Source organism: Nuphar pumila, chromosome 6 (assembly GCF_984573655.1).
Source record: "Nuphar pumila chromosome 6, dmNupPumi1.hap1.1, whole genome shotgun sequence".
Lineage (NCBI taxonomy): Eukaryota > Viridiplantae > Streptophyta > Magnoliopsida > Nymphaeales > Nymphaeaceae > Nuphar > Nuphar pumila.
In genome coordinates this window covers 93,539,189-93,556,803 of record NC_143254.1, presented here as the reverse complement: position 1 = coordinate 93,556,803, position 17,615 = coordinate 93,539,189, and the positions used below count along the sequence as shown (strand labels likewise).

The window sequence follows — 17,615 nt, the reverse complement described above, 5'->3', positions numbered from 1 at the left end:
TTCTAAGGCCCTGTTTGGAATCTGGTAGCTGGGATGGGTTCTGTTCATTTTCTTGATGGAGGGCATCCAAGGTGTCATGAATGGTTTTTTGTACAAGGTCACTTGGATCTGATATGTTCTAAAAGGGGAAGGAGGTTACTGAAAGAAAATCTAAAATACAAACCTAATAAATTATAGGAAAATTATAAAAAAAAAAAGTCTATTTTTTGGCTTATTTTGAACACGCTTATCTTTTGAAATATTATAAATACATGCTGAGTTAAAAAAAGCAAATCTCAAAAGTTTTACATGTAGTTGTAATATTTCAAAAGTTAAACATGTGTTTGTAAATAGGCCAAGAGTTAGGTGTATTTTTGCAAATTTTTCTAAAGTTTACATTAAAGATTAACCATTGAAAGAGAATGCTCTCGTTGTCTAATATATACATATATGTAGGCATGAACCATGAAAAAATTTAAGGGTAAAGGCTTTTGGTAAGGGGCCAATTTTTTACAGACATCTTTATCTATCCAACAATTTTGTCTATCTCACAAGCTTTTTTTGAAATTTACACCTCGTAACCATCCTCTAGAACAAAGACTTAGCTGCATTAACTTTGCCTGCCATACTTACAGTCGCTATCTTAGCAACGTAAAACTCCATGGGAGGGCTTACCCCTCGCCCCCAAGAGAGTTGTCACGCTTTAGCTTGCGCAAAGAGTGACGCCCATAAGATTTGAACTGAAACTGACTCCCTAGCGGACTAGGTCCCATATTCAAGAGACAAACTTATCGTTCTTTATTTTGTTGAGAAGGCACTCATGAGGGTTCCACTCATTTGGTAGGGGTGACTCTTGAACAAGTCCAAGTTGAAAGGACATCACGAGTTTGAAACTTATGGGTGTGTATCCTTTTTGGCGAGGCGAGAACTGGATGTATTCCCTTGTGGGCAAGAGACACCTAAAGTTTTTTTACACCAGCAAGCTCCAGAGTTGGTACGGTGGGTGTAACGCCTCAAAATTTTTAACCTTAATTATTATTCAAATATTAAAATTTTGAGATCCTTTTTTTTATAAGTATAAGTAAATCAAATCTTATTAAGCGAAAATAATTTTAAAAATAGTTAAACATTGGACGAAATTATACTAAAGATAACAATCAAATTAAAATGTACGGGATATATACATTTTAAACCATGTACAATATAGGACTGAAATATGAAGAGTTTTAATTTCATTTCAAATAAGAGTATAAAAACAACAGTTCAATTTCTACATGATTAACTACTTTAAATGAAAAGATCGTGTCTACCAAGATCGAAAGGTAAGAGTGGGTCCTCGAGGATGCAACACAATCACTGCTTCACTCCAACTATGCATCATACTTTACATGCATTACCTGTCTCCCATAAAATGGGGTCAGACTCGCTGAATTCTGATAAAGCAACCCAAACTCAAACTGGAAGAAAACATATCAAGCTTCTAAAGGTAAAGACATGATATATTATTCATGAATCGTTAAGTGATAGACAAGGAAACAATGTTCTATGAGTGATAAATTTCAAGCATTCAAACATAAAGCATTTAAAAGCATTTCATCACTTAATATTGTATTCAACCTTAACTCACATAATAAAGCAAAATCTATATGCATTCAAGTCACAGAGGTCATCGCATATATATATATATATATATATATATATATATATATATATATATATATATATATACACATCTAAGATATTCAGATCATTGCATCATTTTTATATGCATTTGTAATTCTTATAAACAATATGTCAAATGATATTTGACCATTCCAGCATGAAACACACGTACATACCTTCTAACAAATTTAGTTAGATATTTATAATTCACATCAATCATGATACATAGGTGTGATATATTCACTCAGAAAATCATAACGCTATCATTGACAATGAAACTATATGGGTGTGATGTAGCATTCACTTAATAAGTCAAAACTAGTCATTTGTAGGCATGATGTGTCATTCACTTATACGCTAACATAAACGTCATAATCATAACCTCATATTAAGATATAAAATCAATAAGGATTTGACTCTCACATCTGAGTTGAGTATATAATTATGCTACAAAGAAAAGTCAAATCTATAGATTCATAATTGTCTATCTCAGTCAACTCAGAAGATCATCACAATTCATCATAACAATTCGTTTAATTATATAAATATTCACAAGATCTATGTCGGATCACCTGTTCTAGGAAATATACAGCCTCACAAGGAGTTACAGTCCTAGATGAATGGTCTACTTGTTCTTGGACAATGCACTTTATCACAGGAATATATCAAATTCGCGGGCTACCTATTCTTGGACCATGCACTTCCTCACAGAGACTTACCGCTCTAGCCGGAATATCTGGTCATGTGCACCCTCATAGAGAATCTTGTGGGAACAGTTTCTCAATAGGTACCATATCTAGTAAAAATTATTTTTATACATTCATCAATATAATTAACTACTCTCAAGGTTTATAGCCACCAACAAGGGCACAAACCTGTATATAATCAAAATGCTTCGCATCGCACCGTACATCACTTTATAGGGCATCTAAATTATAAGATCACACATTTAATCCATAAGGTTCTATGAACCATAGTTCACTATTAAACTTCAACATTTATCGCACGTATTCATAATTTTTATATCATGTGGCATTTAAATCATATCATACAGAAGAGTATTATCCTACGCATCATATCATCAGCAGAAGGAATATTGTATTTCATAAATTGAACATCGAAGCATGTGTAAACAAACATAAGTTCTATGCATTCATACGTGAACATGCACATTTCATAATACGAAGGATTCAATGCACACTAGTTTATAGTCGTTTTGATACTTAGCATAAGTATCATGTTTTTGGTATATCCTGCACTCAAATCAGTTAAACATATCGGGCAACATTTGTATACATAAGAACCCTAGATATCGACAACTAGGTACGATGTGTGCGTATAACTTGTATTTGCAATTCATTTAAATATTTAGTGCAACAATATCATACTGACACAATTAATGCCTAAGCATGCTTTCTACGAAGTTCAGTTAAGGTATCTTATGTGAATAGTGTGAAGAACAATAATTCAAAACCTAAATGATAGTTAAGCTAACATTTCCAAAGGTTTTCACATAAAAACCTCATATTCAATAGCATCCAATCGCGACCTAAAGAGATAATTGGAGGGCCGGGGTTACAGTGATGACATAGGCCCTAAAATTATTAGCCTTGCTCAGGAAAATCAAGGCATTAAGATTAGCTTTGTTCATGGTCATGTAAATTACATGGCTCACATGTTAGCTCACCTTGCACTTGCGGGTGAGGAACGCCAATGAGTTAACCAACCCCTCGATTGGCTTCCTACATAATAGTTAATTTTACACTTAAACATACGCTCTCAATAAACTAGTAGGGGTATGCCTAACTCCAGCTCGCCTTGAATGACCGAGTTAAATATCTCTATTGGATCCGAGTGAATCATTTTCTCTTCCTATATGCATCTTCAAGGAATCTGGTAGATGGGGTGCAATCATGTGCCTTTATGCATTTGAAGAAGTGGCAGCTGCCAAATCTTTGGTGGTAGCTGCCAAATCCATTTTTTAATGTAAATACAAAGGCCAAAGGGCCTCACCATCCCAAATGTCTAAACGTCCATCCCAACTACCAGATTTCAAATGGGACCACCAAGGTAGTTTGACCATGATTTTACCCCAAAACACCAAATGCATAAACACCCATCCCAGCTACCAGATTCCAAACAGGGCCTTAGAAGCCTAATTCTGCTCCCCATCCTGCATGGTTTGCTGCTCCTAGCCTGTGGTGAATCTCTCTCTCTCTCTCTCTCTCTCTCTCTCTCTCTCTCTCTCTCTCTCTATATATATATATATATATATATATATATATATATATATATATATATATATATATATGTGTGTGTGTGTGTGTGTGTGTGTGTGTTGCTCTTTATCTTTGATGACTAATGTCAAAAAGTATACCGATTTCAAGCTCATTAAACTTCTAAATGGAACGACCACCTCCATATCTCACATTGGTCAAGTCATGTTGTCCCCAAAACTTACTCTTTATAATGTATTGTTTGTTCCATCCTTCAAGTTAAATCTCATATCTGTATCTAAACTCTCTCAATTTTACAACTATAATGTCATTTTCTCCCATTCTTCATGCCAAATACAGGACCTGGAGACGTAGAAGACGATTGGATCAGGTAGAGAGTGCATGGGACTTTATATTCTTGATGATGGTGGAAGTATGGTCATTGCCATCTTCATGAATAAAGATCAGATGAACATTTAGAACATGCATTTGGATCATGCTTCTGATTTACGTTTAAAATACTTATTTCAAAATTTTGGTTTGATACAAAATAAACAAACTCTACGTGAAATTTGTCCCCTTGCCAAATTCACACGGTTGCCCTTTCCTATTAGTGCAAGTCAATCTCAAGGTCTTTTTGCACTTGTTTATTTTGATATTTGGGGAGCTTATAATGCGACATCTTTTACTGGAGTTCATTTTTTTCTAACCGTTGTTGATGATTTTAGCAAAGCAACATGGATTTATTTAATGAGATATAAATCCCAGACACAAGAAATCTTGAGAAATTTCATTAAAATGGTCAAAATTCAATTTAACAAACGTGTGAAACAAATTCGATCCGACAATGGAGCAAATTTTTTTTCACATGAAATTCAAAATTTCTTGCAAGCAAATGGGATTTTACATCAACGCTCTAGCGTCAGGACTCCCCAACAAAATGACATTGTTGAAAGAAAGCACCGACACTTATTAGAAGTCGCCCGCGCAATTAAATTTCAAGCCAACATGCCAACAAAATTTTGGGGAGAATGTATTCTCACCACTGCATATTTAATCAATCGAACTCCCACCATTACCTCTTCTAACAACCACATACCACATGAACTTCTTTATGGCATCAAAGGAAAATATGACCATCTCAAGGTTTTTGGTTGTCTTTGTTTTGCGTGTTATAGTTCTAAAAATAAATTTGATACTCGTGCCAAGAAATGTGTTTTTGTAGGATATCCTTTTAGACAAAAAGGGTACAAGGTGTTCGATTTGGAAACAAACACTATTTTTGTTATCCAGGACATAGTATTTCATGAAACCATATTTCCCTTTAGGGAAGCACACTTTTTTGAAACATTCTCCAAACAGTTCTCTGAAGTCATTTTACCCAATCCCGTTGCGTACATGTTCCATTCAAACTGTCCTCTTGAAAATGTTTTTCAAAATCAGCATTCATGCCCAATCTCAAGTGACAATAGTCATCCAGATCCTAATTCTAATTTGGATATTCGCTGGCCTGAATGGATCCGATCCAGACCCAGTTATCTATCATATTATGAATGTTAACCAAGCACTTCTTTATGGCCATTCGTCACCTACCTTCAAAACATCTACTTCTCATCCCATGTCCTCTTGTCTAGATTTTTCCAAACTTCCCAATTCCTATCGTGTTTTCTTGGCCTCAATTTCTGCCCATGAAGAACCTAAGGACTATCTTACTGCCATGAGGGATGAAAGTTGGAAGGCTGCCATGGATGCTGAGGTACGGGCCCTTAAAGCAAATAACACATGGACCCTTATGACTTTACCCCCTGGGAAGCATGCTATAGGGTCAAAATGGGTCTATAAGATTAAATACAAATCAGATGGGAGTATAGAGCGTTACAAGGCTCGATTAGCGACACAAGATTTTACTCAACAAGATGAATTGGATTATCATGACACATTTTCTCCAGTTGCCAAGTTAGTTACTATGAGATGCCTATTATCCATTGTCGCCCACCACAATTGGTCCCTTCATCAATTAGATGTTAATAATGCATTTTTGCATGGGGACCTTGACGAAGAAATTTATATGCAGTTGCCACCCGGGTATCGTCGACAGGGGGAAAGCCGAGTATGTCGACTTAACAAATCTCTATATGGGCTCAAACAAGCTTCCAGACAATGGTTTACAAAGTTTTCCAATACTCTCATCAAGTTCGGTTTCACACAATCTTGAGAAGATTACTCACTCTTTTTTAAGAGACAAGTTGGACATGAAATATTTATTTTGGTTTATGTAGATGATGTTATTATAACAGGCAACGATGATGTGACCATTGAGAAGCTAAAAGAGCTTCTTGACAAAACATTTCACATCAAAAATCTGGGAAAATTAAGATACTTTCTAGGTATAGATGTGGCACGATCAAGACAAGGGATATTTCTTAATATAAAAAGTACGTTCTAGATTTATTAAAGGAAGTAGGATTTCTAGGATCAAAACCATCAGCTATACACATGGAGTCTCAAAAGAAATTTGATCATAGTGGAAACATGGTCACAAATGCAGCCGATTTTAGGAGGTTAATTGGTCGACTCATTTATCTGACCATTACAAGGCCGGATATCACATTCACCGTGCATATTCTCAGCCAATTCATGCATGAAACACGAGAACAACATTGGGAGGCTGCCACCAAATTATTGAGATATCTAAAGGGAACACCTGGGCGAGGTATCATGCTAAAAGCAAATAATGAACTCAAATTGAGTTGTTATGTGGACTTTGACTGGGCAAGTTGTCCAATAACAAAAAGGTCTACATCGGGTTATTGTACCTTTCTAGGTGACAATATCATATCTTGGAAAACGAAGAAACAAATAGTTGTTTCTAGATCATCAGCAGAAGCTGAATTTAGAAGCATGGCGACAGGAATAAGTGAAGTTGCATGGTTAACATATCTTCTTGAAGACCTTGGTTGTAAGCAAGATAGCCCAACAGTCTTATTCTGTGACAACCAAGCCGCAATGCATATACCGACTAATCCGGTGTTCCATGAACGAACAAAACATATTGAGTTAGATTGTTACTTTGTTCAAGAAAAAATAGAGGCAGGAGTAATTCGTACCGAGTACGTTTGAAGTAGAGATCAAAGAGCGGACATACTTACCAAAGCATTAAGTAAAGAAAGTTTGAGGTATCTGGTGAACAAGTTGGGTCTGCTAAACATAGAGGCACCAACTTGAGGGGGAATGTTAAAGCTTATGGAAAGTTATCCCAAGCATATCGTATGATCTGTTATGAGATCATGATAAACAAGGAAGAGGATATCCTGTAAATCTTACCAAGGATATCATATATTCTATTATGAGAAACAACGATAATCAAGGTCGCCATATTAATATATCGTGAATCAGATGCAGAGATTTAAGAAAATATTTTAAATGTTATTGATGATCTTTATCCAGAATCTGCCATTGTACAAGTATATATATTAGCTTTGTAAACGTATTGTATTTATTCAATAAAAAAAATTCTTTTCTCTTCCTCTGCGTACTTTAGAGCAAGTTTGAATCCCAATGGTATATGGTTGTATAACCAGTAGGGGTCCGTCTAACTCCAGCTTTCTCCCCCCCCCCTACCCCCACCCCACTCCCCCAAAAAAAAGATTCTGCACAATCATTGCTACTAGTTGGGGCCAATACTTTATGTTCACTACACGTACCTTTTAGTGGTTGCAAATATTTTTTTAGCATGAATGTAAGGATTGCAGGCCAATCAAATTCTAAAAAAGGTATTTGATGCCTAAACAATATAATAAACAACAAATTTCATAATTATCATAAAAATAGGAAACAATTCAGGACAATTTTTAATTGGTGAAGTTGAGCCACTGGGATGCCTAGTTACATACATACATATTTAAAAAAATATGTAATTTTCAAATTTCTCCCAGAGGGTCACTACTCTGCTTGATGTGCATTGAACAGTGGATCTAAGGATCGATGTATTCATGTAGAGCCTTACTAAATCCAGAACATTTCATGCCCAAATATTTGTATCTTTGTGAGGTCTGTCAGCATGATTGCTTTTTATTGAACTCTGGATTTGAAGATGTAAATCAAAAATTTTAACCTTAAATATTATTCAAATATTAAAATTTTGAGATCCTTTTTTTTATAAGTATAAGTAAATCAAATCTTATTAAGCGAAAATAATTTTAAAAATAGTTAAACATTGGACGAAATTATACTAAAGATAATAATCAAATTAAAATGTACGGGATATATACATTTTAAACCATATACAATATAGAACTGAAATATGAAGAGTTTTAATTTCATTTCAAATAAGAGTATAAAAACAACAGTTCAATTTCTACATGATTAACTACTTTAAATGAAAAGATTGTGTCTACCAAGATCGAAAGGTAAGAGTGGGTCCCCGAGGATGCAACACAATCAGTGCTTCACTCCAACTACGCATCATACTTTACATGCATTATCTGTCTCCCATAAAATGGGGTCAAACTCGTTGAAGTCTGATAAACCAACTCAAACTTAAAGAAAACATATCAAGCTTCTAAAGGTAAAGACATGATATATTATTCATGAATCGTTAAGTGATAGACAAGAAAACAATGTCCTATGAGTGATTCATTTCAAGCATTCAAACATAAAGCATTTAAAAACATTTCATCACTTAATATTCTATTCAACCTTAACTCACATAATAAAGCAAAATCTATATGCATTCAAGTCATAGAGGTCATCGCATATATATATATATATATATAGATACATCTAAGATATTCAGATCATTGCATCATTTTTATATGCATTCGTAATTCTTATAAACAATATGTCAAATGATATTTGACCATTCCAGCATGAAACACACGCACATACCTTCTAACAAATTTAGTTAGATATTTATAATTCACATCAATCATGATACATAGGTGTGATATATAATCATTTGTTTTTTTTAGTATGAAAATATATAATCATTTGTTTTTATTGAAATATTACTAAAAGTTAAAATAGTGTTTAACAAATTAAATAAAATAATGTCCATACATGTTGGAGTCATGTCCTCACTCATGACGCAACATATAAATGGTGTGTCCCAGTAACATGGATCGACATAGTCCCAAAAATAAATAAACAAATTGTATTTTATTACTAATAAAACAAGAACTTAAAGGTTGTGTTTGAATGCATCGGCTCTTGGGATTTGAAATCCTCATATTTGAGAACCATGAATCTCTAACCCAACCATACAGAGGGGGCCCACACACCTCGCTAGGTGGGTCAGCTTAAGGCTTTCAAGTTGAAGGAGGTGGATCAACTTAAGGCTTTCAATGTTTGTCATTGACTGCTGGGAATTTGGTTTATTAACCAAACCGTTGTACCAAAGCTTCTACCCAATATATTACAGGGACCTTAGAGTGAAAAATAATTAATATTCCCAACTCTACTATGGTCCTTTGTCTTCTCTCAGCTAGCCCATTTTGCTCAAGGGTCTTAGGGCATGAAATAATATGCTTGATTTCATTCTGTTTTAGAAATAATTTTAGTAGACGTATTCCCCGCCACCATCTGATTGAATAACCTTTATTTTATTTCCAATTTGGGTTTTAATAAAATTATGAAAAATCTCAAAACATTCCACCAACTCTGATAGTTGCTTCAAAGGTAGAACTAAGTATAACGAGAGTGATCATCCAAAAAAAAAAATACACAATAGTGAAACCCTTGATTAGAAGTTATAGGAGACGAACCCATAAATCTTAATGAACCTTATCAAAAGGCTTATTATATGAATAACCAGAATCATAAAACGACACTCGACACTACTTGGTCATTGCACAACTGGTGCAACTTTTATTCAACTTATGCAAAAAACTATTAGATAATCATTTTTATTCTTCTTCAAGAAATTCACGACCTCCATTTGTGGGTGCCTGAGCCTTTGATGCCAAATGTTGTCATGCACTACTCAATAACGAGTAGCAAAGCGAGTTTTATTCTATTCTTTCTTGGATCAAGAAAATAGAGATCTCCACTTCTATGCCCCACTGCTACTCCCGACTTGCTTGCCCTGTCCTTTAAGATAAACCCATCAGAGTAAAATTTGACAGCCAGTGGTTGTTCCAAAGTCAATTGGCTAACATAAATTAAATTTCTTCTTATTTTTGGAGTGAGTAAAACATTGTCAGGACATCCGATCGACCATAATCTTCCCAGGTGCTTCATACTTAACTAAGTTGTGAAGTTTATCTGAATCAAAAGACATATGAGACAATGCACTAGTGTCAGAGAACTAGGCATGATCCTAGTTGTTCCAAATTGTCATAACAGGACGTATTACTAAATGTCTTTCTCTTGATATGTTTGATTTAAACAATTCCAGCATTTGAGAGTCATGTGGTTTGGCTTGAAGCAGATCTGGCATAGCCCATCGGTTTTTGCGCTTGATGTCTGATTTTGAGTTTGGCCTCCTTGCAATAGCTGATTATTATTTTGTTCACCTCTTCTATTTGAACCTTGATTATTGGCCTCCTTGATCTATTGGCTGACTCTTGGAAGAATCCTCTCCGTCTTTGATGTGAAATTTCCAGGACTTCTCCCTTACATAGTGACGAAAGTTAAATTGAAACGGCAAATCATTGGCAGCTAAAAATTTGTGAGAGGTTTTTTTTTTAAATCTCACATTTTTGGCAAAATTATGACAATAAAAAATTAAAATATATTTTTTATAAGAAAATATACATAAAAATATTTAAAATTAAAAATATCATGTTTAAAATACGGTATTTATGTTTTTGATGAAAAACTCATGAGAAATTGAAAATATCTTGAGAATTAACTCATTTTCATTTTTGGATAATTTCTCACGATAATTTTGTGAGATTTTCATAAATCTCAGGAGATTTGTCACTATGCTCTGTTGAGGGTGGCCAAAGAAGGCAACATTGTAATTGACAAGGATTGATAGTTTGCCTACATGAAAGCTCTTCATAGTTTAATGTCCTTGAAGCATTGGGACAATCTCTTTGAACGTCAAAGTAGGAGGTTTTGACATTGTTGCCACTAAGTACTCATATCTAGGTCTGAGTCTGTTCAACAACATAGAAACCTTGGTATGAACATTGATTGGTTTCTCGATTGCTGCCAATTCATCACAAACATTTTTAAAATTAAGATAATTGAACACAAACAACTTTCTTTTGTGAATCATTTGCAACTTTATCAAGATATGACACTCTCTTTCTTGAGAGTCCAATGTGAATGCTATTGAAACTTTTAAGACTGAATCATCGTAAACGTGTTGTTTTTTAAGCAATAGTTGTTCTACTTAGAATCAAGTCATCAGAGTAATGAGTACTCGTGTAACTATGCTCTCAAGATACAACCAAGCTTTTTGAGTGATCAGACCATGCCCAACACTGGGTGAGCCCAACAACCTCGACACAGACCCCCCCTTGAACAACCTATTGACTAGTGTTGAATCGGGTATAGATTCTGAGTATGGATACGAGTATGAATCTGGATCCTATAACAACTTGGCTATGGATCACAACTGGATCTAGGCTAACTTGATTAGGACCAAAAGAATTTGGGCTAACTGAATTTGGGTTAACCGGATCGAGATAGCAATTGAACCTGGATTCGAATAGTAACTGAATCCGAACTTCAAACTTTGAAAACCAAAAGAGGAAAGAGAAAGCAAAACTCAAGGAGAATATAGTGAGCATAGTGCACTCATGAGAGAAAAAGGAGAGAAGAGAATGAAATGCTTCGAATTGGAGATGGTTGGGGTTTATATAGGCCCTAGCCCAACAATTATCAATTAAGGTCATAAAGGGCTTTGAATAGGCCCAAACGATCAGAAATAAATGGACCACGGTCGGCTAAACGGTCAGCCATGAATGCCCAAATAGCTGGAAAGAGAGGGCACCAATTTTGGGTCCAAAATAATCATGGAAGGGTCAAAGTCAACCAATATTGGGTAAATAATAGAAGGTTAATATGTCTGGATGGCTATGGACCGTTAGAACCATTAATGCCCATGCAAAAATGTTGGGCAAGGCCCAAACGGATTTTGGTCAGTGTCCAAAAAGATTCAAATAGTTTTAATGGAAAGTCAAAATCGATTTAATGGTTGGTCAAAGGTGAAAAATATACTTGAGGATTAAAATAGTCATAAGTACTAAAAAAAAGTCAAAGACGAAACCAAACTGAGTCAGGTCGAGTCTAGTTCTGTAATCCACAAACCCAAATCTAAATCTAAATCTAAATATATATTATTTATGATCCAAGATCCAATTGTGGGTTTATAGGTTTGTTCAATGCCCTTGAGGGCAATGCACTCTAAAGCACCACCCTTCTATACAAAGTCAATGAAGGTTCCTACGCCTTCCAAGACCAAACTTTTGTAGAAAACTCAAAACCCACAACTTAAGCAAATGAAGAAAAATAAGTAGGAAACTTAGGTAGTTTTAAGATATAATCCCAATAATCCCCATGTGGATTAAAACTATAAGAAGAGATCTCAAGAGGCAATTCGCAAAGTGTGTAATTGAGGGTACCTTTTGGATTTAAACCCCTATGTTAGTGTTACTTAGTTTGAGATCTCAATGACGTTAGTTTTGAATTGAGAATCCTAATTGACTTTCTAAACACTGTAACAAACACTTTCACTTTAGGTGGTCAAAAGTGTGTCTATCAATATATAAAAGCCGCACATTAAGGATCATGTGTTGTATCCCAGTTTTATGAGTGCTTTAAAGACAAAGTTCAAAGTCTCATATTAGGCAACCCCCACCTTTATACTCACATAGATAAGTCCATCAAGTGTGTAAACTTGTTTGAAACAAACCCAACTATAAGGCATATGGATCTTCTTAAGAGTTCAACTCGAATCAAGCTATGTTATGTGATTCTTCAAATTAAACAGGATACACCCTTGGGTGCCATTGAGAACCTCCGATCTCTGATCTGATGATCCGATGTAGGGTGAGGAGCAACTGATACGACACGGGGCACATGCTTAGATTTTTGTTTTGTTTTTTTATTTACGGGGAGAAATCACCCCCAGGATGAGAGACCTAGCCGGACTGGCTCAGCCTAGATCATATAGACATATCGAACTCTGGACTAGCTTTGATCGTATTGACTGTTTTTTAACTTCGATTAACTTTGTATTATTTGGCATTCAATACCATCTAGTGGTAGAAAGTTAAACAAAACTTAGGTCAGCTTACGTGACTGGGTTTAGACTCAAAATTGTTGTTTTGTGTTATCGAACTCTTTTTTTATAATAATTTTAGTTCTAATTATTTTATTCTTAAAATGTAAATGACGATTTTTTTTGTGGTGACTAATCATGATTTTTCAAAGAATCTAAATGATGAGGATGGTCGAGGCTGATTAATCACTATTTGCCAATTAAAGCACTTACTGGGGAATTACGGGCCAATTAAATCCAACAACTTCCAAGGTGTCATGGGATCCAGAATGAAGATCCAATCCACGACCCAACCTATAACAAATCGGTTTTCACCTCCTGTCTTTCATATCCAAACAAAGAGAGTCGTCCGTAACAAATGAAAACATTAATTTTTGTGTAAAAAATTCAAATAAGATTAAACGATTTTACAATAAACATATAGAGACTCGAGACAAGTTTGGACACGATAAAACATGACAAAAAACCATAGCCCCATCGAAGCAAAGAATTTAAATCAAGAACATTGCTAGGGTTTTCCCTTGAGGGAAACGCCCTCCAAAAATAGGCGTATGCCGTTTTTAAGTGGCGAGCACACGGTATTCTTTAGTAAAAGGCGAAAGAATAGTTCGCTCTGTGCTCACCACGCGGCTGCGTGATTGTAAACGGTTGCATGCCACCCCTTTATATACAAGAGACTTGGCCACCAACATCTCTCGCTGATCGATATGGGACTAACACATTCATTTGTTGAAACCACCCAACAGAACAGACTACAACGTTCCCTCGTATGCGGTTTCATCTCTGTTGCTCGTCTAAGCCGCGTAACATTGGTCTCAGGAACAGAGCCTCTATCGTTGAGCTCGGTTTGGACCTGAAACTGAGCTTCTATGGTTCGGGTCATGCTCCACTTTCTAGGTTTACTCCTAAAACTGGGACAGCCCAGTCTTTAGTTTTACATGTTCGAGGTCTGCTTGTTTGGGCATCGTGAGCAGCCCAAGGGCTTGATGCCTTACATAGGGGAGCAAGTAGGTGCGGCACTCAAGGTGTAAGTAGGTCCGAACAGGAACTAGGCCAAGTTCATGAACAGGGCTACCTTCATCTGGACCCGGAACTGGATCCTACTGGAACATACTGCCTTAATTAGATCCTTGTACCCATCCAGCATGATCTGAAAATACGGTTGGCCAAGACGAATATCAAGACCGATTATTTATTGGACCATATCCAAAAATCAAGGGGTGGATTGGAGTTCAGCTGTCGTCAACCTATTTTAATTGGATCTAAATACATCTGGAACCGATCCAGCTTGATTTTCGTCCAGTGTGGGTATGGCTGAAAATTGTGGACCCATATGGGTTTTAGCGGGTTGGGATGCAAATGGGCCAGGTCTTAAGTAGACACATTTTTTAACTGGGTATAAAAATTAGACCCGTATGTGTTAATCGGTTCAAGTACAAAGCAGGTTAGCCGTCATTTGTTTCGGGTTTGGGTTCAAGATCGAGTATTGTAGATCGGTAGGGGTTAATGTATTCAAGTATAGACTGGTTAGGGTATAAATGGGTTGTGTTTGTCACGAGCTCATTCTTAATTTAGTTGGCTGCTCCTTTAACAAGATAATGCATTCTCTTAAAAAAAACAAGATTATACATTAAAAAGCTTTATTATATTTATGAACACTTGTAATTCGTAAAGCATATTAAAGATCACTATTATAAAGTATGCAAAAAAATTGAAGACAAAAAGAATATTATTGAAAACTAACCAAATTATCGATTTAAAACGAAAATTTTCCATTTAAAAAAAAAGAAAATATTGTAAATATTGGTTCATATTTAGAAAGAATCAAAATCAATAATTTAATGCAATTACTTTTTTTTTTTTTTTTGCTTTTTAGAGCTAGTAATCCAGTTATCATAAAGGAAGCCAATTGGATTAGTGCTATGATATTTCTATGAAATGATTAAAGTTATCATAAATGTTGTGCATTGGGTTCGGGTTACAGAATGTCCAGGACTGGATTTGGATTTGGATTTGGATTCAAGTACATACCTGGTTTCAGTTTAAGTCATTTGGGGTATAGATTGCTTTGAACTGTTTGCACCAGGCAATAAAACGGTCAGGTCGAAACATGTTTGCTTCTATACCTTTCACAATAACTTTGTAAACAGAATTTTACTTGTCCAGTACTGGGTTGTCAGAAATGAAACAGGTTTGGGTTGAGGTACAGATTGTATAAGATAATTTCTGCCTGTGTATAAAATGGGCTTAAGTGCATATCGGATTTGGGTTTTGGTTGGTTAGGGTATAGATTGCGTATAACTGTTTGCACCGGGTATCAAAAACGGATCAGTTGCAAACAGATTTGGTTTTATATCCTTCACCATAACTTTGTAAACAGTTTTTTTACCTAATATGCACACGGTAATGATGCATGTAACATGGCTTAATGAAAATTACCATAAAATGTTTCATTTTTATTCTTGAAAGGCAAGCTGGGTGGTTAGGTAGACCACTACCAGTTATACAATTATACCATTGGGTTTTGAACCTGCAACGTCCCAACACAAGGTGAGGTGCACTAGTTGCTCCTACCAGACAAGCGGAGCCTGTTGGTATAAATGTTTCAAGTGTTGCTGAACATGATCCTTGGAATTCTTTGGTGGACATCGGGTCACCCCATCCTAGCTTGACCAAGCCTTGTTATGGCTTGACAGGCCTGACCCGGTCTCAGCCTCGCAAAAGACAACCAGACTCTTGTAGGGTTTGAGCTGGGCACAGGACTTATTGGGCTGAGGCGGATCTTGCCGATTGCCGAGCCCTTTCAGTCCAAGTAGTGAATGGGTCAGGTTTGGTTGGACCTCCAGCCTGAATTTCTTATACAGATCATGCAACAAGATCCAATCTATGGATCAGATTCATTCTTATCAGATCAGACTTTGTGTATTTTAGACTTTTAGTCAATATTTTCAGCAAGTGTGTTGAACAAGTTGTTCCACCAAGTTTCAAATTTTATTTTCCCATCGAAGTCCTTAAGAGTTTAAACCATCACAGGATCATATATCACAATCCTAAAAGACACATACCAATCCAAGACATCTTCAAAGTTTTTATAGAATAAATTGTGGAGATCTGATCCACGACCCAGCATGAATCCAACCGGTTTTCACGTCTTCCATTACTGAAAATGAAACCCCACAATCGATAAACTAATAAAATTTCATCATTAGAGATTGGTAGGGGTGCGCCAGGCCCGTGCAGTAGTGCAACGCTCGAAGGGCCCAGTAGCAAGCTACTGTGGTGGCACCTTCCCCCAAAAGAAATTAATTTAATATCGTGTGGTCACATGGACCACATATCAGATATTAAACTGATAAGAACAGATACTACACTTGATCTTAGCCAAAAGGCCGAGAAAGGCATGAGTTCAACATTCCTCTCGACCTCACTTTATACACCCTTCACCCCCTCTCACTCCGCTCTATTAGTCGATATGGGACTAAAATCGAAGTCTCATATTCTACCACCGAGCAAAAACACCCACCCATGGTTTTCCTCTCTTGGGCAAGCGTTCCTCATCATCAAAAAACATGACGATGATAGGTATGTATTGCCCGTATGGGTAACCCTTGCCCGGAACCATGATGTATGCAATTCAAGTTAAATGCAATGATCAGATGATGGTCATATTGTAGATCTATTTAGCTTGCCAGATGGAGCTGCATTTGATATGTTTTTTTTTTTTTTGGCTCATTTTAGGTGTTGCATCATTTTCATGAGGTTAGAGGTGCGGATGGATTGCATTGGGTCGGACATCCGACCCAAATCTAATGTAGTTTTCTAAAACATATCTTCAAATAAAAACTCAATGTTGCGTTTGACGGGCAGCCTAGGTTCAAATCCCCATGGGTGTCACCCCCTGTGGAAGCCGAAGCTTGGCGACTCTGTGAGTCGAGTGGTAAACCCTTAGTTTTACACTGGCAGGACAGCGACCAAAAGCATGGCAGGCTGACCCAGCACAGCTTGGTCTATGCGCCTGGGGTGGTTTTTCTGAGTAAAAAAAAACTGAATGTTGAGTCAGTTTGGGTTCAGATTTAAGTGGTACCACTGGGTTGAACCTTTTATTTGACCTCCATTCAACTCTTAGATTGAATATTATCCATGTCATAGGTTTTTACGTAATTGCTTGTTTCCATCACTTTTTCAATACAAGATCCGGTATCACCATATAAAATCAGGTTTTCCCATAGTGACAAATATTCCTAATACTTCAAAAATGTAGCAGAGAAAGTAGCCATATTTTGGTGGACATTTTAAATGGTCAAAATATCACACAATACTTTCAAAATATCATGATATTATCACATAGCAAAATATCATGATTTTGTTGTGATATTTACCGCAAATTAATGGGAAAAGACTGCAGTTTACATATTTTGTTGTGATGTTAAGATGAACATGGTTGAATGCCAACTAAAGTTCAAACTCAGACTTAGAGATAAGAACAAGAAATTCAAATTCAATGCTAAAAAGAGAAAAATGTTTTC

General features: G+C 36.1%; 1 non-coding gene and 1 pseudogene across 1 annotated transcript; both read right to left on the bottom strand.

Annotated features, from left to right (window-relative positions):
- Positions 1-13,603: 13,603 nt before the first annotated feature.
- LOC149835197 (U5 spliceosomal RNA) lies at positions 13,604-13,721 on the bottom strand. Its single transcript, XR_016432915.1, has one exon. It is a non-coding gene; the product is annotated as a U5 spliceosomal RNA (small nuclear RNA).
- Positions 13,722-16,305: 2,584 nt separating this feature from the next.
- On the bottom strand, positions 16,306-16,491 carry LOC149835196 (U2 spliceosomal RNA; annotated as a pseudogene).
- Between the last annotated feature and the right edge of the window lie 1,124 nt (positions 16,492-17,615).